The sequence below is a fragment of the Amblyomma mixtum genome, chromosome 7 (genome assembly GCF_055824585.1).
Source record: "Amblyomma mixtum isolate Tamu chromosome 7, ASM5582458v1, whole genome shotgun sequence".
NCBI lineage: Eukaryota > Metazoa > Arthropoda > Arachnida > Ixodida > Ixodidae > Amblyomma > Amblyomma mixtum.
This window is the reverse complement of record NC_143018.1, coordinates 82,823,408-82,850,314: the sequence shown is the minus strand read 5'-3', so window position 1 is coordinate 82,850,314 and position 26,907 is coordinate 82,823,408. Positions and strand designations below refer to the sequence as shown.

Below are 26,907 nucleotides of genomic sequence, written 5' to 3'. Positions count from 1 at the left end.
TTAGTTTTTGTCTGAAAAGGCGTACATTGTACAGAAAGCCTGCCTTTTCGCAGTGCTTTATAGCATGATCTATAGGCCAGAAAAAATTCCATGACTTTTCAGTTCATATGTTTATTTAATGAAACAAATACGACGTCAAACAGAAGGCTGCGGTCTCCAACCGACTTTGCGCCACAACACGGTTGCACCTAGCGGCGTACGCAGCACTTCTATAGTGCTACGCCAAAATTCCTTGGTTAGGCGGAAATGTTGAAAAGACCCTGTCAGAAATCTCTTTTCGTTGAACGCTGCGGCCATCCCTCGACAGAAATGATAGCAGCGGCAAGGTTATCGCGATGTCCGGTGCTTTTTTAATGTATCAAATGCCTATTTTCACGCGGTTTTAAACGCCGTCGATAAGGGAACCCAAAATTAACAAGTACTGATCACGATAGCTCTCTTAATTACACCATACATCGCGGCTAGGGCGATCATTCAGATTTCGACAGGGTTTTCCTAATGGGGGGGGGGGGGTGCATTTTTTTCCACCACCTCAAGTGGTCGTTATCAAGCTGGCCGTCGACGACAGCGCCCCATATTCATGTTAGGAATCATTACCTAGCATTAACTATAAGCTGATGCCCTGTATGAATTAATTAAATATAATTCAAACTAAATTGCATGATCTATCACCGTTAAGAATCCAGCATGTGCTCCAAGATCAGGCATGATCGCAAGGCAAGAGTTAGAAGTTAGAAGAGAACACCCTTAGGAGACTACAAACCAACACATACCCAACACCAGCCAAATTACACCAGTGGTACCCTACACTATACTCTCCGCAGTGTCCACATTGTGGAGCGGTAGCTAACCTCTACCATATGGTGTGGGCATGCCAATATAAGCCCTTAGTTGACCCCATTCCCAACCCCTCGGAGGAGCAGCGGGAGGCTATTCTGCTCAGCGATGATCCTGACCGTCAGCACTGGCTGGTGGGGAGGGCCAGCGCAGCAGCAGCAGCAGCCAGTGGACTACCGGACTAAGCGGCCCACCCACATGTTCTGAGAACATTGAAGAAATAAAGATGTTTGTAATCAATCAATGTAGAACGTTGTCGCCGAGCCGCATATTGAGCACGCCGCTTAGCCAGACGTTCATCCCGCTCTTCATCGGTCTCGGTGGCAAGGCATCGCGATGAATGGGTGGTGGCGTTCCTCCCTTCCTGTAGGTGCGGTTCGGGTGTCCACCGAGATGACAGAGAATTACTGCGCCATTTCCTTTCCTCATAAAGCGTTGCGTTCAAAGGGCAAGGCATCGCGCCGAACGGTTGGTGGCGTTCCTCCCTTCCTGTACGGTGTGGTTCGGGTGTCCACCGAGATGACAGAGAATTACTGCGCCATTTCCTTTCCTCAAAAAGCCTTGTGTTCAAACTGTAAGGCATCGCGCCGAAGGTGTGGTGTCGTTTCTCCCTTCCCTTATGGTGCGGTTCGGGTGTCCACCGAGATGACAGAGAATTCAAACGCGGCAGTCCCTCTGGTATCAGCGGGTACTTGTAACCGTCGGAAACACTACAGACCTTTGCAGTATGGGCTCCCTGGGCGCTGCCATATTGTTCACAGGACTGTCGTGAGCACCCCTCTCTAGCACGGTGGAAGCGGCGGCGAAACCGGTTTCCGACAGTCCAGAGAGGAGGCTTTTCGACAACTCCCTCGCCCGATGCAAAGGTCTATACAGTGGAATCTTTTGCTCTCGGAGGCTACCCTTGCACGTATTGCACACCACAGCACTGGCTAAAGTCTCTTCGTTCCAATCCCGATAGGCTAGAATTAGCGTAGGAAACATCACGGCAGTCACTGGCGTTTGTCTTTATGCCATAGCCGGTCACACACCGAACATGCATAGCCAAACGGATTGTTAAAGATACGTCTGGTAAACTCACGCGTTGCAGACTCAAATTCACCCACTCTTCTGGCATGTTCCACACGACGTTCTTCTAGAACAGCCTCGCTGGTTTGCAAACGGCTAACCGCCTCTTCAGCAAGTCGTTTCCTCCGCGTCTCCTTTTCCCTTTCTCGCCTCGGGCGTTCTTTTTCAAGTCGCTGCAGTCGCTCTTCAGAAGTTTCCCTGCCACGCCTATTCCGTTTCGTAGCATTCCAGCGTTCCGAACTTGTAGAACTACTGACGGACTCGGTGGCAGCACTAGTGGAAGCATTGTTGACAAGTTCCTCGCTTTGTTCTTCAGTTGTTGTAGAACGCTGTCGCCGAGCCGCATATTGAGCACGCCGCTTAGCCAGACGTTCACCCCGCTCTTCATCGGTCTCTGTGGCACGCTGAAGCTTTCGCTTCTCGTTCAAATCAGCCCTGCTTCTAGGCGGCATGCCAACACCTGGCTGCCTCGTAAGTTGTTGTTGTTGTGACTGAGAGAAGGATGAAAAGGAAATTGCACGGGCCTGCTACTGGCTCTAGCCAAGCCACCACCGCTGCCAACGTGCAGATAGAGGAGAGGTAAGAGATCAGAGGAAAGAGAAAAAGGCAAGAAAAGACGCGCGTCGCAGCAACAACTGCGTCCGCCGGAGCGGACGCTGCTGAAAAAATCAGATAAGCGGCCGAAGCCGCGCTCGCCGAAGCGAGATCAGATACACAAGTGCCCGGAGAGTTGTTGTTGTTGTGACTGAGAGAAGTATGAAAAGGAAATTGCACGGGCCTGCTACTGGCTCAAGCCAAGCCACCACCACTGCCACGTGCAGATAGAGGATAGTTAAAAGATCAGAGGAAAGAGAAAAAGGAAAGAAAAGACGCGCGTCGCAGCAACAACCGCATCCGCCGGAGCGGACGCTGCTCAAAAAACAGATAAGCGGCCGAAGCCGCGCTCGCCGAAGCGAGAACAGATACTCCCCTCTCAACTGTTGACTGGGCACTGCCCGGAGTTGTTGTTGTTGTGACTGAGAGGAGGATGAAAAGGAAATTGCACGGGCCTGCTACTGGCTCTAGTCAAGCCACCACCGCTGCCAACGTGCAGATAGAGGAGAGGTAAGAGATCAGAGGAAAGAGAAAAGGGCAAGAAAAGACGCGCGTCGCAGCAACAACTGCGTCCGCCGGAGCGCACGCTGCTCAAAAAATCAGATAAGCGGCCAAAGCCGCGCTCGCCGAAGCTCAGCTTTATACCGCTGCTGTAGCGTCACGTGGTCAGCTGCAGCGCCTCTGAAGCTCAGCTTTATACCGCTGCTGTAGCGTCACGTGGTCAGCTGCAGCGCCTCTGATGTGGAGCCTCCACCGCCGCGGCGGACCGCGCGAGCCGGCAGCCCATCTCTCCTCTGCTGTGACGTCATGTTGTCACATGGTGTCACGTGGTCACGCTAAAGGTCAATGGTAGCTCCACCGCCGCGCTCGACGGGCTGTAGTGTAGCTCTAGTAATATGCTTCGCATAAAAAGCACATTGGAGAGCATTAGCGTGGAGTCCCACCTGCTGTCCTGCCTAACACGCTCATAAATCGAGAGCCAGTCCTCCACGTCTTCGCTATCTGTACCGCAGAATGTGCCCGGATCGCGAGGGTGGGCTACGACGGCAGTTGGCGTGGCAGGCGCAGACGAGGGGGGGGGGGGGGCGTCGGTAGCCATCTCGAAGGATTGGCTCGTCGGATCGTCGGCTCGTCGGGTCATCGGCATGTCGGCTCGAACCCGAGACCTGCACCAAGAGATGTTACGGGGATGTTACGGTATTACGGTTACGGTAAGACTGTATTGACGGCTGCGCTCAGATGGCCAGCACTCAGCTCAGACTCCTAGGGCCCAGCTCCACACTGTCAGCGTCGTCGTCGTGCAGCGCATCGCCACTTCGTTGTTCGCGATCCGTTTACTTATTCAGTAACCAGTTCACCAGTAACAATATTACTACCTACTATCCAGATAGACATCGCCTTTACCCTAGCCCATGTAAGGGCCTCAAGAAGGCGGATTAGCGGCTTCTTCTCTCCCCTTTCGGCAATACAATGCTGTGCCCGGCAGCACTAAAACATTTTGAAACCTCCTTTAGCGGCAGCTGCCCGCACTGTAGTGTGGTGTCTTCTTACAACTATCACATAGTGTGGGACTGCCCCTCCAACCCGGCCATTCCCCACATCCCCAACCCAACCCGGAAGGACTGGGAGGTGACCCTGCTCAGCTACCACGACTTACAGGCTCAACAGGCCTTAGTTGGGCGCGCCCGGGTGGCGGCCACCGTAACTGGGGTCCCAAACTAGGGACCTCCACCTAGTGTTTGTAAGGATCGGTCCCTTACGGGCTGATCCAAACATACCTCCTGTCCCTTCTCGAGGGAGCTGGCACACACGTTCTCAGAACTGACTCAACAAGCACGCCTTTCCCGTCGACTCTATCCCCCTCCCCTCTCCCGCCGAGGGAGAGAGAGAGAAAAAACTTCCCCACTGCACTCAAGTGTTTATGTTCCTAAGGTCCATAACACTGGCAGCCCGGCCGGTGGCGATAGTCTGCACGGCCGGGTCATCCGAGCGCGGCAGGGGCTCCCAGTCCTCCCAGGTCTTGAGGTTCTCTAGGTCCCGCGGGGGAGGGTCCGCCGGGCAGAGGGAAAGTATGTGGAGGGAAGAGGCGAAGGGTTCTGGGCATAGGGCGCATGCCGGATTGGGGAAGGGAGGATGATAATGGTCTAGGGTAAGGGGTTGAGGGGAGAGAGTGTGTCTGTAGTCTGCGCCAGAGTGTTGCTTGTTTGTTATCTAGGGACGGGTGCCGATCCCACTACCAAGAAATCCTCCGGAGGCCACTCCAGACCCGAACTCTTCCTACCCCTCAGCGTCTATCCTACTTCCGCCATGTTTCCCCAGCGGAGAGCTCTCTGCGGAGAATCGCACGCCACCCTGGACCATATCCTCTTCGGCTGCCCTGCGGATTCTCCCCCGCAGGGACAGCCCGCCATCGGTACATGGGAGGAATGGGAGGCCCTCCTTGCATCGCAGGACCCGGACACACAACTTCGCTGTGTGAACCGGGGTGGGAGTGCCATGGCCCTACGTGGCCTGGACACATGCGCGTAATGTGAGGGCTGTGCGGTGGCCCTGAGACCTGGCACAGTCCAAACTCGCTCGCATAACAAAGTTTTCCATCCATCAGTGGTTATGGCGCTCGGCTGCTGACCCCAAAGACGTGAGTTCCATCCCGGCCGCTGCGGTCGAATTTTGATGGAGGTGAAATACTAGATGAACGTGTACTGTGCGATATCAGTGCAGGTTAAAGAACCTCCGGTGGTCGAAATTTTCTGAGCCCTTCACTACGGCAACGCTCCGATCAATCCATAAACCTTCCTTACGTCGTGTTTCGGGAAGGAGAAGTTGCAGAGGCGCGCGCTTTGCCCGGAAGCCGCGGCAGTTCCAAGTTAAAACGGGTAGATAATTAATGTTCCCCCCGCCATATTGGATGGTGGGGGGATTGAGGATGGAAGTAAGACGGGTGTCAATTAGTATGTGTGGCTCAGGATAGGTGGTTTGTGCTTGCGGAGGAAGGATGGGGGGAGTAGAGGGGGATTGAAGTTGGGTGAAGCGATGGTTAAGATTATGTTCCAAGAGCTCCATCAACTTGGTAAGCATAGCGTCCATGCGCTGTTTTTCGGTGAGGGTGGCGGCAAGGTGATTGAATCTGGCCTCGAGGCGTGCGCCTAGCTCTTTTAGTTTGTGGCCAAATGTGGCTTCGAGTGCTGCTAATTTAGCGTCTATTTCTAGGGGCATGGGAGGACATTTTCGACCCGCTTCTTCCGGGTCACACCAAGGCAGTCTTAGCTTTGTATCTCTCGAAAGCTTTTGATCGCATTGAACATCAGGCGATCATGACTGCTCTATCACCCTTGAAAGTGGGTGCGCGCACGTATGCCTACATTCAAGCATTCCTCATTGACCGCACAACTGAGATACACTTCGGTCCTCTGTCTTCCCCCTCCTACACTCTTCAGAGTATCGGCACCCCTCAAGGGTCCGTCCTTCCCCCCTTTCTCTTTAACATTACCCTCATCTCCCTCACCCGAAAATTGGCCACTATTCTCCACCTGAAGCACACTCTTTATGCCGACGATATCACCCTGTGGACCACCCACGGTAGTGACGGAGACATAGAGAACACCTTACAGGAAGCAGCAACCCCCACTCAAAATTACGCACGGACCATCGGACTGTCTTGCTCCCCAGAGAAGTCCGAACTCTTCCTCATCCGATCTAAGAACCACCGCTTCCCCCGCTCCCTCATTGCCATTGAACTGAATGGTGACCCGGTACCTGAGGTTGGCACCCTCCGTGTATTGGGCCTGCACATCCAGAACGATGGCAAAAACACCACCACCCTCAAGAAACTCAAGCAGGTTGTAGGCGCGATATTGCACCTCACCCGCAGGGTTTCGGGAAGTCATAGAGGCATGAAGGAGCGCGACCTATGTCGCCTCATTCATGCCTTTGTCCTCAGCCGTGTGCTGTACACTACACCATTCTTACAACTACCCAAACATGACATAAACGCTTTGGATGTTTTGATTCGCAAGGCATTCGAGGTACCACTTCACCTTCCCCTCAACACACCCACAGACAGATTACTAGGCCTGGGAGTCCACAATACGATCGGGGAACTGGTGGAGGCCCACCGACAGGCCCAATACATCAGGCTCACACAAACCACCACAGGTCGGTATATCCTGGACACCCTCGGAATCAAAATACCGGCCAACGACCCAACCCTCCTCGCCATTCCGCGATCCCTTCACCGAGAGCTCCTCATCAGGCCGCTCCCGATGAATATGCACCCGTCCCACCATGAGGAGCGCCGCAGAGCCCGTGCGAAGGCACTCCATCGAGTGTACGGCCCCGAGCCGGACGCCGTATGGGTGGACGCTGCCTGCAGGGGTGATGAAGCGACAGCAGCTGTGGTGGACTCCTCTTTTTCCGCCCTTCTCACACTACCTCTCCCTCCAGATGCCTCCCGAGAAGCTGCAGAGGAAGCCGCCATTGCACTCGCAATCACCCGCACGGAAGCCCGGTACATTTTAAGTGATTCTAAAACTGGGATTCTAAAGTTTGCTCGAGGCCGTCCTGCTTTTGGCATACTGGACTCGCGCGATGCACCCCCGCCCCGCCAAGGGGAGCTGATATGGGTGCCTGCGCACTCCGGGAATCCCGGAAACGAGGCCGCCAACCTTTTAGCCCGAGGTTGTTTAAACCGGGTTCAGGTAGCCTCTGATCCCTCTGATCTAGGATTCACGAAGGAGCGCATGCTGTCCTTCAGTGAGCTGACCCAGTCGTACAGAGCCTTACGCCAGCTCTACCCCCCGCCCCACAGCACTCTAGCGCAGACTACAGACACACACTCTCCCTTCACCCCTTAACCTAGCCCACTATCATCCCTCCTTCCCCACTCCGGCATGCACTCTATGCCCAGAACCCTTCAGCTCTTCCCTCCACATCATTTCCCTCTGCCCGGCGGACCCTCCCCCGCGGGACCTAGAGAACCTCATGACCTGGGAGGACTGGGAGACCCTGCTGCGCTCGGAGGACCCGGCCGTGCAGACCATCCCCACCGGCCGTGCTGCCAGTGTAGGCTCCCCAGACCTTTGCCGAAATTACCAACCTCTACAGAGAGATGAGACGCCAGTTCCCGCCTCCACACCCCGACTTGAATCGAGCGCAAGCCAGCTTGCTCCGCAGGTTGCAGACGCACTCCATCCTTAGCCATTCTAGACTTTCACTCATCACAGACGGGGAATATGACCCCGTCTGCCAAAATTGTTACCAGGGAGAAATCGCCACCGAGGCACACATCCTCTGGGGTTGCGCGGGAAATCCGCCCCCTCGAACCTTACTGCCAGCTCCCTCCGAAGAAGGATGGAACCAACTCCTCAAAAGGCCAGACAAGAGCATCCAACTGGCACTCATTTCGTGGGCCCAGGAAGTCGCCCCCACCTGGGGGCCACACCAAGCCCACCTGCCCTAAATCCCTCCAATCTATGGCAATAAAGTTGTTTCTCTCTCTTATGGACCTTCGGAACATAAACACTTGAGAGCTTGTTGATGCCGGCTTCATGTTTTTCCAAGCGTGTGTTAATCGTAGCTTCTATCCTGTCAGCCATGGACTGTATCAACTGTGCATGGGCATCAACAAGCTTTTCGAACTTGTACCGCATCAGGAATTGCCTCGCAAGCAGCGCGCAGTTGAACCCGCTGCCTGTCCTCATCCACTCAATCCAGACCAGCAACATGGCGCAGAACAATAACACGCGAAAACGTCGGCGGCGACACCAGACCAACACACCAGCAGAAACAATTATATGGCAATGGAACTGTCGCAGCATACGCCGAAAACAAGCACAACTAGCCGCATATATAGCAAACTCCCCTAATCCCCCCCCATGTCATCGCTCTGCAAGAGACGGAAACAAATCGCATTCATATCCGCGGTTATCACACGGCAGCCCTTACACCACGTACGGCAATCTTGACACTCGCATCCATGCCGGTACTAGACCGCACACCGACAAACACGCCCGACAGCAAGGGCACTCAATATACCGCGATAGAGCTAAGCTCACCAGGACACACATATGGCCTCACTATTATTAACATATACAGCAATCCTAAAGATAAAGGAAGAGTTATTCCGGGTATCCTGGGCTCCTTGCGTTCCTCAAACCTTCTTGTGGTGGGTGATTTTAATGCACGTCACACGCACTGGGGATACAACTCGGATACCCCCAAAGGTAATCTGATTTCTACCGCAATGGCTGATTACAACCTTAGCCTGATCACAAACCCCACCGTACCCACTCGCATTGGCACAAGCGTCACCCGCGACACCACACCCGATCTTACATGGGCCACACAGAACATAATCGTTAAATCTCACACGGTGCTCCAGGATAGCCTTGGAAGTGACCATTTTCCAGTCTCCACTATTATGTCTTATGAATCCAAGATTTTCAACCCTCGTTCGCAGCTTCTCACTGACTGGGATAAATTGCGCTCATATTTGGCAACTGATTCGACAGAACCCCGTACTGTCACTGACTGGACAGACCGTCTGGTGAAGGCCATCCAGGCGAACAGCAAAAGCATTAAAAATACCCCTAAGGCACCGCAGGTTGATCCGCTTCTGGCTCATCTATGGGAGGCCCGACAGGGACTTCTCAAGCGCTGGCGTCACCAGCGACACAATCGTAAATTGAGACTCCGCATAGCCGCTCTCACTCGCGGGGCAGAAGAATACGCGAACACGCTAGCCCGCGCAAACTGGGCAACCTTTTGTAACGACCTGAAGGGTACATTAAGCACTAAACGCACGTGGTCCCTCCTACGCGCTCTCTTGGATCCAACAACCACTAAATCTCAGACACAAGTAAACACACAACGTCTAATACAACTAGAGCTCCAAAAGGGCACCGACGTAATTGGCCAACTACGGGACACTTATATACCCACATCTCTTCAGTCGGCAGATCCACCCAATCTACCTCCACCTAACCCAGAACTTGATGCCGACATCACCTTAAACGAAGTCCGCCGAGCACTCTTTAGTATTCGCCGCTCTACGGCGCAGGGGCCGGATGGCATAACGTACAAGGCACTACTCAATCTGGACGATGTCTCCCTCCAGGAACTCACGGAGCTCTTTAATAACCACTGGCAAGCTGGGACGCTCCCATCAGCCTGGACCCATGCCAGCATGCGATTTATACCCAAACCGGGCAAAGCCCTCACTCTTCAAAATTTGCGCCCCATCTCCTTAACGAGCTGTGTCGGCAAGCTCTTCGAGCACGTCATTCTCAATCGCCTGCAACCATTCCTAGAAACAACAGGCTTTCTCTCAAACGTTCAATTCGGCTTCCGCCCAAACATCTCGGCGCAAGACGTACTTCTCGCGCTTAAAGAGTCCCTCTTTTGCACTAAGCGTCGTACAGCCTCTACGCGAGCCATACTGGCCCTGGATATCCATAAGGCTTTCGACACAATAAGCCATGACCATATCCTCACGACATTAGCCACCACGGGGTGTGGCACCCGCATATGGCAATATATTCGGGCCTTCCTTCAGGGGCGCACGGCAGACCACCACCTTGGGGATATTGCCTCCCAGCCTTTCCCCCTGCCTAACCGGGGAACCCCACAAGGGGCGGTTCTATCACCTTTACTCTTTAACATTGCCCTAGCGCCACTGGCAAAGGCCCTTGCTGCTGTCCCAGGGCTCCACACAGCCATATACGCAGATGATATAACCCTCTGGACAACGGGAGGATCCCTTGGAACAGCCCAGGATATCCTGCAATCTGCCATAGACATCACCACCACTCATTTAGCAAACACAGGCCTCCGTTGCTCTCCAAATAAATCGGAACTCCTGCAGCTGAAACCCCTCCCCAGTGACCCCCCGATTGAACTGCACATGTACGGGAATCCAGTGCCCATTGTGCCTCAGGTGAAGATTCTCGGCCTTCTAATTAACAACACACTCGATGCAACCGCCACCCTTCAGCTCTTGCAGAGACAGACCAAACAGGTCGCTGCACTTATCAGGCGGGTGGCAGCACGCAATCATGGGCTGTCTGAACGCGAGACCCTCAATATGACAAATGCACTAATCATTAGCCGCATTACATATCACCTTCCATACCACATACTCACTCAGCGGCAAAGGCAACAGGCAGACATCCTAATACGCACGGCTGTCACCTCTGCCTTACGTCTTCCACGGACGGTTAGCGCGAAACGTCTCCTGGCCACTGGTACCCACAATACAGTGATGGAATTAATAGAGGCTCAGCGCACCAACCAATTAGTCCGCCTGAGTCGCACGGAAACAGGACAATGCCTACTGCGGCAGCTACGTCTCAATCCACCAATTCCCACCCCAACAAGTCCTACACCTTACATGATTTCTCTGCGCACGCAGGATCACATATATCAGAAGCCCCTACCGCGCAATATGAGTGCTAGTCTCCATCACGGTAGGCGGCAGGCACGAGCGAGCTATTACACGAAAACATGCAGCAACCGCTCCGATATCCTTTATGTCGACGCGGCACAAAATTCTAAACCAGGATATTTCACGGCAGTCGCAGCCCATGAAGACGGCACAGTGGGGGCCGCTGCCACTATTCGAACTAATTCGCCTGCAGAGGCGGAAGGAGCCGCCATCGCACTTGCTCTGGCCCACTCCATCATTGACAAAAACATAACAGAAATTTGCACAGATTCACAGGCCGCGTACCGCCACTACCTACAGGGCGTGGCGACTCCGGCAACACACCGTATTCTTACCACGGCCACCTCTCTCGACCGAACGGTTACTCTGTCGTGGGTCCCTGGGCATGCCTCGATCCCCGGTAATGAGCGCGTTCATGCGCTGGCCCGAGAACTCTCCTCCCGGACCCCGGAGGATCAGGCACCCAACCCTGCGCAAGAAGCCCCTTCGGTCCTCTCTACATATCACCAAATTACCACATTTTACAAATTCAGCCGCATGACACTGCCACCACCCCACAGTACCTTGTCGCCCTTATCCAGCGCCACATGGCGGCAATTACAGACAGGCTGCTTTATTTCACCCCACCGCCTCTCATGCTTTCATCCCACCTTTCCTCCTGATTGTAACACCTGTGGCGTGCCCAAATCCACACTTTTCCATTACCTTTGGGAATGTCCTTCCCCAAAGGCAGTATCCCCCATCCCCAATCCCACTCATTCTTCCTGGGAGGCTGCTTTACGGACCGCTCAGCCCGCCGGCCAGAAATGGCTAGTGGATCGGGCTTTACGTGAAGCACTAGCCCGTGGACTCCTGGACCAGTAGGGGACCACCCTGGAAGATTTTTTTTTTGTGTAATAAAGTTGTTTCCATCCATCCACTTGAGAGCAGTGAGGTCGTGCGTGGACCCTGGGGCGTTCCCCGAATTCCTGTGTAAATAAAGTTTTCTCTCTCTCTCTCTCTCTCTCGTGTTTCGGGTGTCCACCGAGATACGCGAGGTCGTTACTGCGGCCTTTCCTTTCTTGAAAAACGAATTTCGCATTTCCAGTTATGGTGTCCGCGGTGTGAGGTAGTTGAGGTAGTCTGCTTTTCTTTTCCTGTAAACTGCAGTACGCCACACGGAGATATATTTTGTGCCAAATAAAATACTGACATTCTAGCGTTGACGGCTCGGCTTATTACGTTGACTAAGAATTTAGCGGAGAATGTGTTATACACCATACATGAAGGTAGGTGAACTTTTTACTTTCAAATTTATTGTATGATTTTGGAAATTTGACGCAGTGCTCTGACACGCCATTCTACGCTGGCTACGGAGGCGTTGGTTAACTTAATGTGGACCGCTGGTTCGCTAGAGCGTTGTGCGTGATTACTTTACTCGGCCGCGTTTGTGTTACTTCCCATGTCCCGCACTGCTCAATCCTGTAATCAGGGTGCACGGGTACAAACGTTTATGCGCATTCCCTGCTGGTGGGGGTTGGGGCGGGGGTGGTGTAAAACATTCATTTTTACTATTTACAGGTGAAGGATTGCTTGGACCGGGCCTGAAAGATCCGGCCCTCACAATTACTAGGATGGGTCTCTAGTCCGGGACCCGTGTTGCCTCCATGGCGGCCCGGGCTCTTGTCACCAGGGCTTGTTGGTCCTGGAGAGTAGAGCAGCCGAGCGTCTTGTGGCCAGTTCCGAGGACAGCTGCTGGGCGAGCTGGCCGCATTTGCTGGCGTCTGTACGCGTTTGCCGTCCAGGGTGCCGCATTGTCGAAGCCGACTGGGTCATGTTAGCCATCGAGATTTCATGTTTTTGTTCTCTAGTGTTTTAACGCGAAAGCCTTTAAAGCCTCGTCGTTGCCGACAGAAGGTTTTGGACAGAAGGTTGTCAGCAGAAGGCCGTTAGTAGAGGTGTCGGGCTTTTTCTAGTAAGACCAGAAGAAGATCTTTGTCCAGGTTGTGATTCGAACCACCATCCTTCCGTTCTGCAGCCGAGCGTGCTAATGGCTACGCTACTTCCTGCCAACTCATATGTAGTTCTGGTCTAGGATGCTGAAGAGTGTTGGCAGAAAGGCGTCGAAGCAGACGGATGCCTCCCAAACGCCCTCCAGTGTCTCCAGCATTTAAGATTCACAAACATTTGTATACTTAACTAACATATTAATCACTCATCAGTGCCACAAGCAGCTACACCGCGCTAAATACTTTCGCCTCACCGCACTTTATTTCAACAAAGTCTCCCCCCTGAATGTTTTTCTTCTCTGGTATACGATATTGCATTGTCTGAAGTCGTGCTTGGTGCATCATGGCCATAGCTGCCTATGTGCCATTATACCCAACACAACAATGTCTAAAGAGAGTCAAAACATAAAGAGGTGGGCGGTATACGAGAGTAGGCGCATAATCCACGTCGCAGCGGTATGACGAACAGTGCGCGTACGCGCTAACTGCTTACAAGAGCAACGACGCCTAACTACGAACTACGGCTGGTTGCATTACTTGCTTTTTGTTTTTAACTTCCAAGAAGCATATATACGCTGCTTGTGCTGTGAAGCCAATGTCGAACACTTATCAGGCGTCTAGCCCAATAAGCGTGCGCCACAAAGCGCTGGCTACGCATACAAGTGCACCGAGCTGCTTACAGTAGTTAAAAAGTCTTGCCAATAAACTACCACGCCATTACACAACTTCGTGCCCTGTTTCTCAAGGGTGTTGACAAAAACGTCGGACACTCGATGAAATTACATTCAGGAAATCATCGTAACGCGGTCGTGCACAGTGAAGAAAGGGGGGAGAGTAGAGTTATCGCCTTATAACCATTATTCGGGAATCCATCGCCGAAGGCATTAAAAGTTCTCGTATCAAAAGCACCGTTCAGTGACGCTGATGTGCGGCACAGTGATGCTTACGGTGTCTGTGAGCATCACTGTCCCACAACATTTGTTTTAATTTGATGGTCTGAGTAGCATTTGGACACACCATCAAAAAAAAACTCATAGTAATGAGGCACATTTTAAAATGTTCAGGTTCAGATGGGATCTTTTTGAACTCATAACTGCTGCACAACAGGTGATGTTGTTTGAGTAACGTTTGCTCCCACATTTGTAATTGGGAATTTTTCTCTGAAAAAAAAGAACTAGCTACTACAATAAGTCAATTATTTCTTCCGGAGGCACTGGTAGGGTAGGCTGTACGTGATTCGACTAACTACTAGGCTTCTGACTAGTTTTAGTGTGTCCTCTTCACGCATGCCATGTCGCCTGTTGGTGATGCGGGTGATCATGCGTGCGTGCGACTTGTACCGTTGTTGCTTTCAGCAGGGTAAAAGTGTGAGTACTGCGCTGGTTGGATTGAACCCAGATGCCCAAAATTCTTATTGTCGTCTTTTCGGGTATGGGCGTCCCTTCTAGGTAGACGTTGAATTTTAGGTCCTCGTTGGTTGGGACGGTCCGGTTTCGCTTGCCTCTCCAGACTCTCAGCAGTTCCGATTTCTCGGTTGAGCTTGCGAGTCCTCTTTCTGAGTGGTATTGCTCTACACAAGAGGCCGCTTGCTGTAGCCTTTCTATCATCCCTCCTTCCCTACTCCGGCATGCGCCCTATGCCCAGAACCCTTCGCTTCTTCCCTCCACATCCTTTCCCTCTGCCCGGCGGACCCTCCACTGCGGGACCTAGAGAACCTCAATACCTGGGAGGACTGGGAGACCCTGCTGCGCTCGGAGGACCCGGCCGTGCAGACCATCGCCACAGGCCGGGCTGCCAGTGTTATGGACCTCAGGAACATAAACACTTGAGTGGAGTGGGGTAGTGCAGGGACCCTGAGGCGTGCCCCGAATTCCTGTTGTAATAAAGTTTTCTCTCTTTCTCTCTTCCTTCTCTCCGAGACAGCCCGTGTTTATCCAGTCTGTTATATCGTCAGCATACACTGCATGCCTGATGCCTTCGATGTTCTCTAGTTTTCGAGCTAAGCCTATTATAGCTATGTTGAAGAGTAGGGGTGAGAAAACTGACCCTTGGGGTGTTACTACCACGCAACACGTCTGCAGAAAAACTCATGGCACTGGGATTACATAACACCTTTGAGGAGCTACGTGAGGCGCAGCTTGAGTCGCAAAAACTCAGGCTGTTACAAGCAACGACTGGAAGAGCGCTCCTGCAGAGGCTCGGATACCGCAAGCAGATGCGATAAATGTCGATGACGGCAACGATCCCCGACGAGCTTCGCAACACACTCAGGGTAGCGCCGATACTAAAAAACATGGATCCCAACCTCCATCGAGGCAGAAGAGAAGCGATGGCCGAATTCATCGAGAAAACATACGCTCCTCAAGCCACGACCGTGTATGCAGACGCGTCGTGGAGAGGAGGAGATACCAAAATCGCTGTAGCAGCGGTGGTCGATTCGTTTTTACGCGAAATGACCAGCGCGTCTCTTCGAGGCTGCACAGCTGCAGAGTCCGAGGAAGTAGCCGTTGCTCTAGGGGTGGCGGAGGGGTATAGAACCGGGCGGTCACTAACAATACTCACGGACTCTCAAACAGCCTGCCGAAATTGCATGAATGGCAGGGTAAGACGTCACGCGCTCCGTATACTCCTCGCAGCGAGCGACAAAATTAAAAACTAGGAAGAACAAAACGACAAGATCCCACACAAAATTGTGTGGGTAGCGGGGCACACGGGGGTGGCAGGGAACCAAGAGGCCGACAGGATAGCTCGAGGATACATTACTTTCCGAGCATACGACGAGACCGCGGAACTCGAGCAAGCACCCAGGGAATGCTCGGCCATACTACAAAACAATAGAGGCAGAATAATGCGATATCCCCCTCCGCACAAATCTCTCAGCAGAGAGGAAGCTGTCACTTGGAGACAATTACAAACAGGCTCTTTCCCAAACCTACATATACTAAACAAAATGCACCCTACGCTATACGCGGAAAAATATCCCTGGTGCGACGAAAAACCTACTCTATACCACATCACATGGGCCTGCCAAAACATAGACGTGGTCCCCAAAATACAAAACCCGAGTGCGGAGCAGTGGGAGACTCTGCTGTCCACCGACCGCTGTGAAGACCAACAAGGTCTGGTACAGCGAGCTCAACGGGCGGTAGTGACCAGCGGAGCCCTGGACTGAGGGCAACAGAAAATTGATTAGAGGCGGACGACTTCGACAGAGTAGGCTCCTGGGAGTAAAACAAAGACGTCTCTGAAGATGCCCCCAAACCGCAGGAAAAAGCATTAGTGAACATAAAGTTTTCCCTTCCTTCCTTCCTGACGCCTGTCAGCGTGGTGATTTGGGAGCATTTTTCTGCGGTGTTCGAATTTTGGCTGTAGAGTATGTCGGGCTGTTTATGTCATATGTCTTCCCATTAAGAAAAGGTTAGATGAAGAACTAGCTCTTTTTATGCGAAGCATATTACTAGAGCCACACTACAGCCCGTCGAGCGCGGCGGTGGAGCTGCCATTGACCTTTAGCGTGACCACGTGACACCACGTGACAACATGACGTCACAGCAGAGGAGAGATGGGCTGCCGCAGCAGAGGAGAGATGCGCTGCCGGCTTGCGCGGTCGGCCGCGGCGGTGGAGGCTCTACATCAGAGGCGCTGCAGCTGACCAAGTGACGCTACAGCAGCGGTATAAAGCTGAGCTTGCCTCGCTCTCCGGGCTGTTCTCGTTTCGGCGAGTGCGGCTTCCGCCGCTTATTTGTTTTTTTCAGCAGCGTTCGCTTCGGCGGACGCAGTTGTTGTTGCGACGCGCGTCTTTCCTTTTTTTCTCTTTCCTCCGATCTTTTAACTCTCCTCTATCTGCACGTGGCAGCGGTGGTGGCTCGGCTGGAGCCAGTTGGCAGGCCCGTTCAATTTCCTTTTCATCCTTCTCTCAGTCACAACAACAACAGCAACAACTCTCCGGGCACTTACGAGGCGGCCAGGTGTTGGGATGCCGCCTAGAAGCAGGGCTGATTTGAACGAGAAGCGAAAGCTTCAGCGTGCCACAGACCGATGAAGAGCGGCTAAGCGGCATGCTCAATATGCGGCTCGGCGGCAACGTTCTACAACAACTGAAGAACAAAGTGAGGAACTTGTCAGCAATGCTTCCACTAGTGCTGCCACCGAGTCCGTCAGTAGTTCTACAAATATGGTTTAGTATTCAACCAAGGAAAGCCATGTATTACCAAGCCTAGCCATCAATATGCTTCGCATCTGACTAGGCTTAAACTGAGCTAAGCCTCAGCCATTTTTTTGAAGAAAGCAAATGGCGCAGTAATTCTCTGTCATCTCGGTGGACACCCGAACCGCACCTACAGGAAGGGAGGAACGCCACCACCCATTCGGCGCGATGCCTTGCCACAGAGACCGATGAACAGCGGGATGAACGTCTGGCTAAGCGGCGTGCTCAATATTCGGCTCGGCGACAACGTTCTACATTGATTGATTACAAACATCTTTATTTCTTCAATGTTCTCAGAACATGTGGGTGGGCCGCTTAGTCCGGTAGTCCACTGGCTGCTGCTGCTGCGCTGGCCCTCCCCACCAGCCAGTGCTGACGGTCAGGATCATCGCTGAGCAGAATAGCCTCCCGCTGCTCCTCCGAGGGGTTGGGAATGGGGTCAACTAAGGGCTTATATGGACACTGCGGAGAGTATAGTGTAGGGTACCACTGGTGTAATTTGGCTGGTGTTGGGTATGTGTTGGTTTGTAGTCTCCTAAGGGTGTTCTCTTCCAACTTGTTGAGGGATTTGTGTGGTGCAACAACTGAAGAACAAAGCGAGGAACTTGTCAGCAATGCTTCCACTAGTGCTGCCACCGAGTCCGTCAGTAGTTCTACAAATATGGGTTAGTATTCAACCAAGGAAAGCCATGTATTACCAAGCCTAGCCATCAATATGCTTCGCATCTGACTAGGCTTAACTTAGCTAAGCCTCAGCCATTTTTTTTTATTATATTATTAGTAACTACCACTGTGTCGAAGAAGGCTTAAAAATAGGGGTGTGCGAATATCAAATTTTTCGAATACGAATCGAATACGAATACTTGATCCCGAATATCGAATCGAATATCGAATAATTAAGGACAGACGCATTTAACCACTACAAAACATTTCTTTGAGCACCCAAGAACATCACAGTTGAACTATCGATGATTAAATGAACACTAAAGGTGTGTGTGGCTGCACAAAAAGTATCAAAGTCTCGAACATTATTCTTAGAAGAGAGGAAATATCAGAGAGGATGGCTGGTACACAGCATTGATTAAGGCTAGCTTGCCATCAGCACAAAAGCACGTTGCTGGGATGAACATAAAAAGTTGTCGTGAAGGAAAACCAGCTGCTCCACATGGTCAGGCAGTAGTTCTCTTCTAGCTGAAACGACTCCTCGAGCAACAGAAAATGCCCTCTCACTTGGCACTGAACTGACACGTATTGCGAGGTATTTCGTGCAGAGCTCTGACTACACCAGCTTTGCAGGTATAGCCACAAAAAAGCTCACCAGCGCAGTCAGCTACGGCTGGCCCTTGGAAGGAAAAATTTTCCTTCCTCGAAGGAAAAATTCTAACGAAAAATTTTCCTTCATCCATGCGCATTGCTCTGGGCGCCGCCATGCTGCTATGTCTCTGTCGATAGGGCTTGCGGACCGAAATGAGCGCCGGTGCTCACAATGAATATTCGACTAGATACGAATATTCGCGTCGGGTCGAATATTCGAGAGAACACGAATACTTGGTTCTCGAATCGAATACGAATACTAAAAATATAATATTCGAAATATATTCGAAAATTTCGAATATTCGCACACCCCTACTAAAAAAGAAATATTACCCTCTACGGTGGCTTTTCTGCGTTTGCTTTCAGCTACGGAGCAAAAGGCCTTTGGTTCAAACGCTGTTCGTGTCGACCGTGTTTTCTCAGAAGCTGAACGCAGAGATATTCTTGCGCCGTGAAACTTAATGTTTGTTATAGTACTTCGGTTGGCCGAACCTAATCAGTAAATCTCCGCAAAAGGATCATTTATACCTTGCGTGCAGTTTCGAGACATTAAGCCTCAAGCCTCCCAATCCAATTATCTCAGAGTTCTAAACCAGAACAAAGTAAGCCATAACAAAAGCAACCCACACGAGGTGACTATATTTTGGCGGAGAATATTATGCTCCTGAAACAAAGAGCATTGTAAGCATTGTGGTGATACCTACGTACGAAGCATCATGCTTCAGTGCATTTGCTGTTAGTTGTAGAGCACCGTTGGACTTTACTGACAGTGAAGCATACTGTAGCGAACAAAAAGTGTGGTATTTTAGTTTTCTCAGCATAGCTGTTATGCGCCCGTCCCTGGTTTCCGCGTCATCATCGGCATTGCCGACCATCGTAATTGTCTGCAATTTTTTGGCTAAAAGTATTGCACCGCACTAAAACTAGCGCATGACTTTCATCAGCAGCCACCGGCCGGGCTGCCAATGTTATGGACCTCAGGAACATAAACACTTGAGTGGAGTGGGGTCGTGCGGGGACCCTGGGGCGTGCCCCGAATTCCTGTTGTAATAAAGTTTTCTCTCTCTCTCTTTCATGAGAAGACAATATAACACTTTTACTCAATAGCTAGCAGTATTTTCATCAGAGTACGCCACAGTTTATTCCTAGAGCAATTTTTTTCAACAACTATTTTCTGTGCTGCGGGAAGATATTCGCGGTATTATGTTTTTTAACGCCCTTGACGCCTTTTAACGCCCTTGATAAAAGGCGGCATCCTGTGTTATAGTGTGTACTCGCAGGTGGCACAGAAAATCTTAGCGACGGAAAAGAATAGAGTGACGTCATCAAGCGGCTTCATGATGCACACAACAATCCGAGCACCGCCATTTCAGACAATCCTATACTTGTCGTTTGTGTACAGGGTCTTTAATATTTGGGGGCCGGGTTTTAAAAAATACCTATGTAAAATCTACTACCCCATTCGAGCTGAAATAACGTTCACAAAGTAGCAAAATGTGGTCTACGTTATCTGATAAGGGATTCAAGAACGGTACTTTCCTAGATTTTCCGGAATGGACGGAAAACTGCTTTTGGCGGCGTGCACAACTTTCGCAGAAGCGAGTCGAGAAGCTGCGTTGACATGGTGCGCCATCTGTTGAGCGGCGAGGCAGATTGTGCAACGAGCAGACGATCTGCACCTTCGAAGCAAGAGCGTAAATTGCTGGGCTAGTTGGTTCATAATGTTGTCAGGGTGGAACCAGCGGAACACAGACGCAGGATGTGTACCTCCTTTTTCTTGTCCTGCGTCTGTGTTCCGCTGGTTCCACCCTTCGAAGCAAGCGCGCCAACAGCCTTGCCGGAGATGGCGGCTGCCTCGCCGCTCGACAGATGGCGCACCATGTCAACGCAGCTTCTCGACTCGCTCCTGCGAAAATTGTGCACGCCGCCGAGAGCAGTTTTCCGTCCATTCCGGAAAATATAGGCAAGTACCGATGTTGAATCCCTTATCAGATAACGTAGACCGCATTTTGCTACTTTGTGAACGTTTTTTCAGCTCGAATGGGGTGGTAGATTTTACATAGGAATTTTTTAAAACGAGGCCCCCAAATATTCAAGGCCCTGTAGATATACCCCCAACTGACTGACCTTAATGCGGCACCCGTTTTCCCGACAGCACTGGCATTAGCAATGTGACGCAATCGTTTGTCGTACAGCGTTGTGGGTGGTGTTATACGATGCCTCTTGGCATAGAGCTTACATGTGCTATGCAAATGCGAGGCATCCTTGCGACAAGGATTTGGCCCGACGACATATGCACCTTCAGTTGAATGCCTTCTCATACTCTTTTTCTCTTCCCTTAAGGCGCGGCTGAGCTGATCACTTCGAAGTGAGGCAGATACGGGGCCATTTAGTTCGCTCAATAAAAACCGTATTTTTATTCATAGTAATCAGCGGCCCTCCTATTCGGCTTGAACTCTCGCGTCGACGAAAGAGAGAGAGAGAGAGCTTTTGCCGTAACGCGTTACGGCTGCCATTTTATGATGCCTGCAACCTAACTCGTAGAGTGTTTACTAAAGACACCCTCATCCATAGCTGCGGACATAGAACGTCGAAAACTAATTCGAAAACATTATATGCCTCATGAGGCGCAAATATCTGGCGTTGTCCACGCCAGACAGTCCGAAAACCCACGTGAGGTCATGACGCCCTCGGCAGTGGCTACATCATAAGGAAAGTCAGAAAAGGAAAAATTTCGTTATTGGAATTTGTCCCGCAGTGGTTTTTGTAACCTGGCCTGCGCGACGAGATCCACATTTCTCGCCACTTCATAGAGCGCTGAGCCACCACCCCAGCACAACGCCGCGGGCGCTAAACTGCGTGTTTCTTGCACTGGATTTGAGTACTGTCTTCATCAGCTTCTATTCGGGCAGCGCTAGCAGATAACTTCGGTGCCCACTGCATTAGTGTAGTACGTCATCGCCGTAGCCGAGCACTTCGCGTACATGCTTTTGCATTTACAGTACGCAAGTAGTCTTAAGTGCCTACCGTAATTTATTCACGAGTGGCATGTCATGCGTGATCGAACGGGAAGCATGGCAGCTGTACGAGAGCCCTCTCATACTTTCTTCGGCATCACAACTGACAGAACTGAGGCACTTGAGCACTTAAGCAGACTAGGACAGGGAAATGACGGACTTGCTATGGAATTTCCTTTTTCTGGAGTTGGTGAACGCAAATTAGGAGTGTTCGATCCGAAAGTATAAATTCCTTAGAAATTAGATTTAAGAACATCCACAAGCTGCCAGATGAATAATAATAACTGTAATTAAAACACTGATGTGTTATTCGTTCACTGGCATGAATTTATTTCGGACACATGTTGAGTTTATACACCGCAGTATCACGAAAGAAAGAATTCTCTCTGCATATTGGTTGGTCACCACGTCTTTGTACTGTTCCAGGTTTTATACGGCAGCGCTTCCTCGTTCCTTGTACCGGTGTATCGCTTTTCGGCCATCCCAAACACCTGTACCAGCCGGCGGAGCTTGGCTTCTCCCATGCCATGGTGTATGTTGGCAACGCGCCTTATAATGCTCGTTGTATGCTTAATACAGACCTTTAGTTTGTTAATATTGCCGGTGTTAATCACATTGATTGCTTTGCTTGAGAAGTCATAACACCTTGATTGCGGCAGCCTGCGGTATGCACTGCTCGTAAGGGTACTACATCTTAGGAGGGGTGTTCGCCGGGCCCGGCTTAGCTTCTCAGGAGGAGTAACACAGATTTTTTCTAAAAGCAGGATAAGCCTGCACCATTAATTTATTGATCTATCATGTCTAATGCGTATTGCAGCGTCGTCTCTATTCCGGCTTTGTTTTCTCTCGTGATCCATACTGTGATGTCGGCAGAGAAAAACATGTGGGAGAGGTAAGGTATTCGGGCTAGCTTGGACGGGAGTGGCAGTAGGGGCAGGTGGGCCAGTGGACGTCTGAATTGCGCTTATAGGTACGTGGGCTGATGAGAGAGAGATGTGGGGATATGGGCTGCATGCGTTAGGTCTGACAGCGGTGAGCGAACTCCCGGGATGAACCATTAGCTGCCATCTGCCAGCGTAGCAGGGTGGGTTGGTTTTTAATGTACATCTAAAGACAAACACGAATTTCTTACCACTTATGCGGGAGAACAACCCGCTCCTCTCGCTCGTAACGCCTCCCACGGCTGTGACAACCTCACGAAGTACTTGCATAGACCTCGTCTTTGAGAACCAGGCATTGGTGCAGCAAGTCGGACATATATCCGCCTATTTCGCTGTCCACAAAGCTTCCTTCATGGCAATGAAGAACTGTTAGTGGAGTGTTTCTTGAAGAAGGAATATGTGTGAAAAATAAGTTTCCTGTAATTGTGCATACATGTCTTGCTCGAAGACTTTGCATCAGTCTATCGAAAAGCTGCAACAGCTGATGAGCTGCGCTCGAATTTCGCAGTAAGAAGTAACTTAATCGTCAGCAATTTTTTTTTAAAGCAGCCGCGGTGGCTCAGTGGTTACGGCGATTGTCTATCGAGCCGCAGTACCCAGGTTCGAACCTGACCGCTGCTGCCGCGTTTCGATGGAGGGGGAACGCAAAAGGCAGGTTAAAGTCAGTGCAGGTTAAAGATCTCCAGGTGGCCGAAATTTTTCCTGAGACCTCCACTAACGTCCCCTTTCTCTGTTTCTTTTTGCACTCCCAATTTCCTCCCTTCCCTTACGGCGCGGTTCAGGTATCCACCGAGAAATGTGGGACAGACACTGCGGCCTTTCCTTTTTTCGAAAAAACGATTTTCCATTTTACGTGAATAGTTGAGGTGTTGGCAGCAATATGAGAATGCTTTCTTTCGTTCCTCAAAAGCCTTTCTCTTTCAGTGGGCTGGCTCGTGTGTATTACTCTCCCACCGTCGTAAGTTATGCTGGCCGCTGGGCGTGCATGGTTCACACATGGCGCGCTCCATACCATGGCCAGTCAAGAGTTGGTGATGGTGGTAATAACACTTATAAGGGACAGGAGGTATGTTTGGATCAGCCCATAAAGAACCGATCCTTACGCGGGTTCGATCCCGGCCGCGCAGGTAGGATTTCGATCGTGGCGAAATTCTATAGGCCTCCATACTGTGCGTTGTGAGTGCACATTAAAGAACCCAGGTGGTCGAAATTTCCAGAGCCATTCATTATGGCGTCTCTCTTAGCCTTAGTTTCGCTGGGACGTTAAACCCCATAAAGCAAACCAAACCCTACAAGCACTAAGTGGGGGTCGTTAGTTTGGGAACCCAGTGGTTCTGACCGCCTCCCGGGCGCGCCCGACTGAGGCGTGTTGGGCCTGTAAGTCGTTCCAGCCGAGCAGGGTGGCCTCCCATTCTTCGTGGGTTGGGTTGGGGATGCGGGGAATAGCCGGGTTGGAGGGGCAGGCCCACACCATGTGATAGGTGTCAGAACACACCGGTCTTCAGAGCAGGCAGCTGCTGTTAAAGGAGAGGTCAAAATGTTCTAGCGCTGCCGGCCACAGCAAAGTGTTGGTGAGGAGGCGGGAAAGGAGCCGCTCATCGGCATTTTTGAGGCCTTTGCGTAGGCCGGGGTAAAGCCAAGCGGTGTGACGTCATACCAAACGGCGGCGGCGGCTCCGCGGCGAGACTTGCGGTGTGACGTCATGCCAGACGGCGCGGCGAGCGCGCGGCGTCCGCCAGCTGTGGCGATCTCTAGGCAACGGCTAAAGGTCGGTCTCTGTGTCTCCTCAGAGCACCGCCGGAGCGAAATTGCAAGTTCATGGCCAATGTAGCTTTCGCTACAGAAGGCGGCGACCCGACTGCATTTCTGACAAGTGTGTGCACTGGTTTTTAAGGTGCGCCTCCTGGAGCTCCTGGAAAGTATTCACCACCCCTAGGGTCATAAGCCGGCTTTTTGGAATAGCGATGGGGCGGTCAAGAGCACGCTTAGCAATTTTGCGAAAGACGACCTCAAGGGCATCCTCTTCTTCTTTCCGCAGTTGGATATAAGAGGTCGAATAGAGAATTCGACTGGTTACGAGGGAGTTTGCTAGCCGCAAGGCATCCTTGCTTCGTAACTCCCTCGTTTGTTGGAAACCCGGCGGGCCATGCGGCCAACCTGGTCGCCACCTTACCGAGTTTGACCAATGTACTCGTAGTGTCAGGCCGTCTGTGTTTGTGGATGTAGAGTCCGAGTGCCCGTACCCCGTCAATTTCGCATATGGGACCACTCTCAAGAGAAAGAGACATTTTAGTTAGTTGTGCATTTTTTTGAGGGCCTGAGGTGCACAAATTCCGATTTTTGAGGTGAGACCACAGCGGCGGGCGTAGCGAGCTACTATCATCGCCGGTATTTGCAGGCTGGTTTCAATAACCCCCGTGCTGACCTGCGTAGCCCACAGGGCAATGTCATCGGTGATCAGGGCGTGCTGCACGCCGGCGATACCACCCAGCTGGGCCGTCAGGTGCATCATAGGCATATTGAAGAGCAGCAGGGAAAGTACCGCGCAAGACGCGGCGGGGATACGCGATTTCTTGCTGTGGAAGCATGATGACGCTTCCTTCATGATCAGCGTTCTCATCATCAGCCTTCTGCACTTTAAATCTCCTCGGCGCACCCCAGTCTTGCTCTTCGTTCTCCTCTTCGCCATCCTTTCCTTCCGCGCACTCATTCTGATACCGGGTATACGCTCGTGTACAGAGAAAACTAACTGCACTGGCTCGCCAAGCAGGGTGCTCTAGTGCTGAGGAGGAGGACACGGGTTCAAACTCCGTCGTGACAGCCGTGTTTCAATGGAGCAGAATTGCAAACAACCTCCGTGTGCTGTGCAATCTGAGCGCATGGTAAACATTCAGAAACGAAAATTAAAAATGGTTTTTGAGGAACGGAAAGGCCGCAGTAATTGTCTCGCATCTCACCGGACACCCGTAACGAGCAGTTAGGGAAAGGAGAAAGGTGGCAGTGAAAAAAGAAAGAAAGAGCTGCCGTAGCGGAGGGTTCCGGAATAATTTCGACCTCCTGGGGATCTTTATCGTGCACTGAACTCCCACAGCACAAGGAAACAGTACTTCGAAGTTCTCCCATACGGCAGCACATTCTCTCTTCCGCCTTTTAGGTATGAGACAAAAAATGAGTTCGGGCCCGGGTAATCGAACCGCATAGTTTTAAACCATTTTGGCCTCTCCGAGACACACGCCAGCCGCCTTGCTCAAGCGCTGGCCCTGAACGAATTACACTACATACATACCTTACTGCCCCCCTGCAAGTACACAAAAAGACAAACTAACCTGGGCCTTCAATACACTATATAAAGCTACACTAGAACTCCCCCCTCAGGCTTCAACAGACACCCTGTACAGAAGAGGCCTTTTCCATCCTCTTCAAGCCCTCTTTAACTTGCACTGGGAGAGACAAATTATCCGCCTGTCCAGCTCACCAGCTGGGCGGTGGATACTATCACAGACTCCCTACGCACCTGTATCTTTCCCAGACGCACTGCAGTCTCCGATCTACCCCCCTAACCTCCGCCTCGCACGCATCCCACGCACCATGTCCGCCCGCACACGCGCAGGCCGCCGCCAAGCATACGCATACAACCACAAGCCACCCTTGGGCGCTACGGCGGTGGACTACACAGACGCCTGTCTCACGGAAACCGCGGGCTCTACAGCAGCCTCTTGCTACACCCTTGCCTCTCTACAACCAGCACTCACACAACCGGTCCATACACCTCCCCACCTTCCACACTCGCCCTAGAAATATACTGGATCGCCGATGCCATCACACACTTTGCCACCCTTCCCCCGCCCCTGCATACGTTGTATATACAGACTCGCAGGCAGCTCTGCACGCCTTCCACGAAAGAGTCCTCTCTTTCCCTACCCGATCGGCCTTAGATGCCGCCCTCATAGCATTAAGCCCACGGCCAGTGACCTTTCGGTGGATCCCTGGTCACATGGGCATTACCGGAAATGAGGTGGCTCACCAGCTTGTCTGCGGAACTATACACCGGACTCCGGCGATCCCATGGACGAGCCGATCGATGGAGCAAGCGGTCAAAGCTTACAAACGCACTGTCGACGAATACTACACGCAGAAAAATTGGACTTAGCGGATTTACCACAGCCACACCCATCCTTATCGATCCGTGAAGCTCGCATTCTTCACCGAAAAAAGTTTAATCTCTTACTTACACCAGCTAAACTTTATCTGTACCGGTACACTTCCACAACTCAGTGCCCAAACTGTCCACACACATATGCAGGCATTGAACACTGCCTTACAAACGGCCACGCAGCCTTCAATTCCCCCGCCTATCATTTCCCTCCACCTTCACCGTGGCCCATCTGGTTCGCCTCCCTGGACTAAAACTGCAACGTGCCCTCGTCGCCTTAGGCTAGGATTTATTCAGCGCCTAACAGATAGGATGTTTTAATAAACGTGTCGCACCGCCACCACCACC

General features: G+C 51.7%; 1 pseudogene; it reads right to left on the bottom strand.

Moving 5' to 3' along the window:
- On the bottom strand, positions 1–24,924 carry LOC149336638 (uncharacterized; annotated as a pseudogene).
- Positions 24,925–26,907: the final 1,983 nt, after the last annotated feature.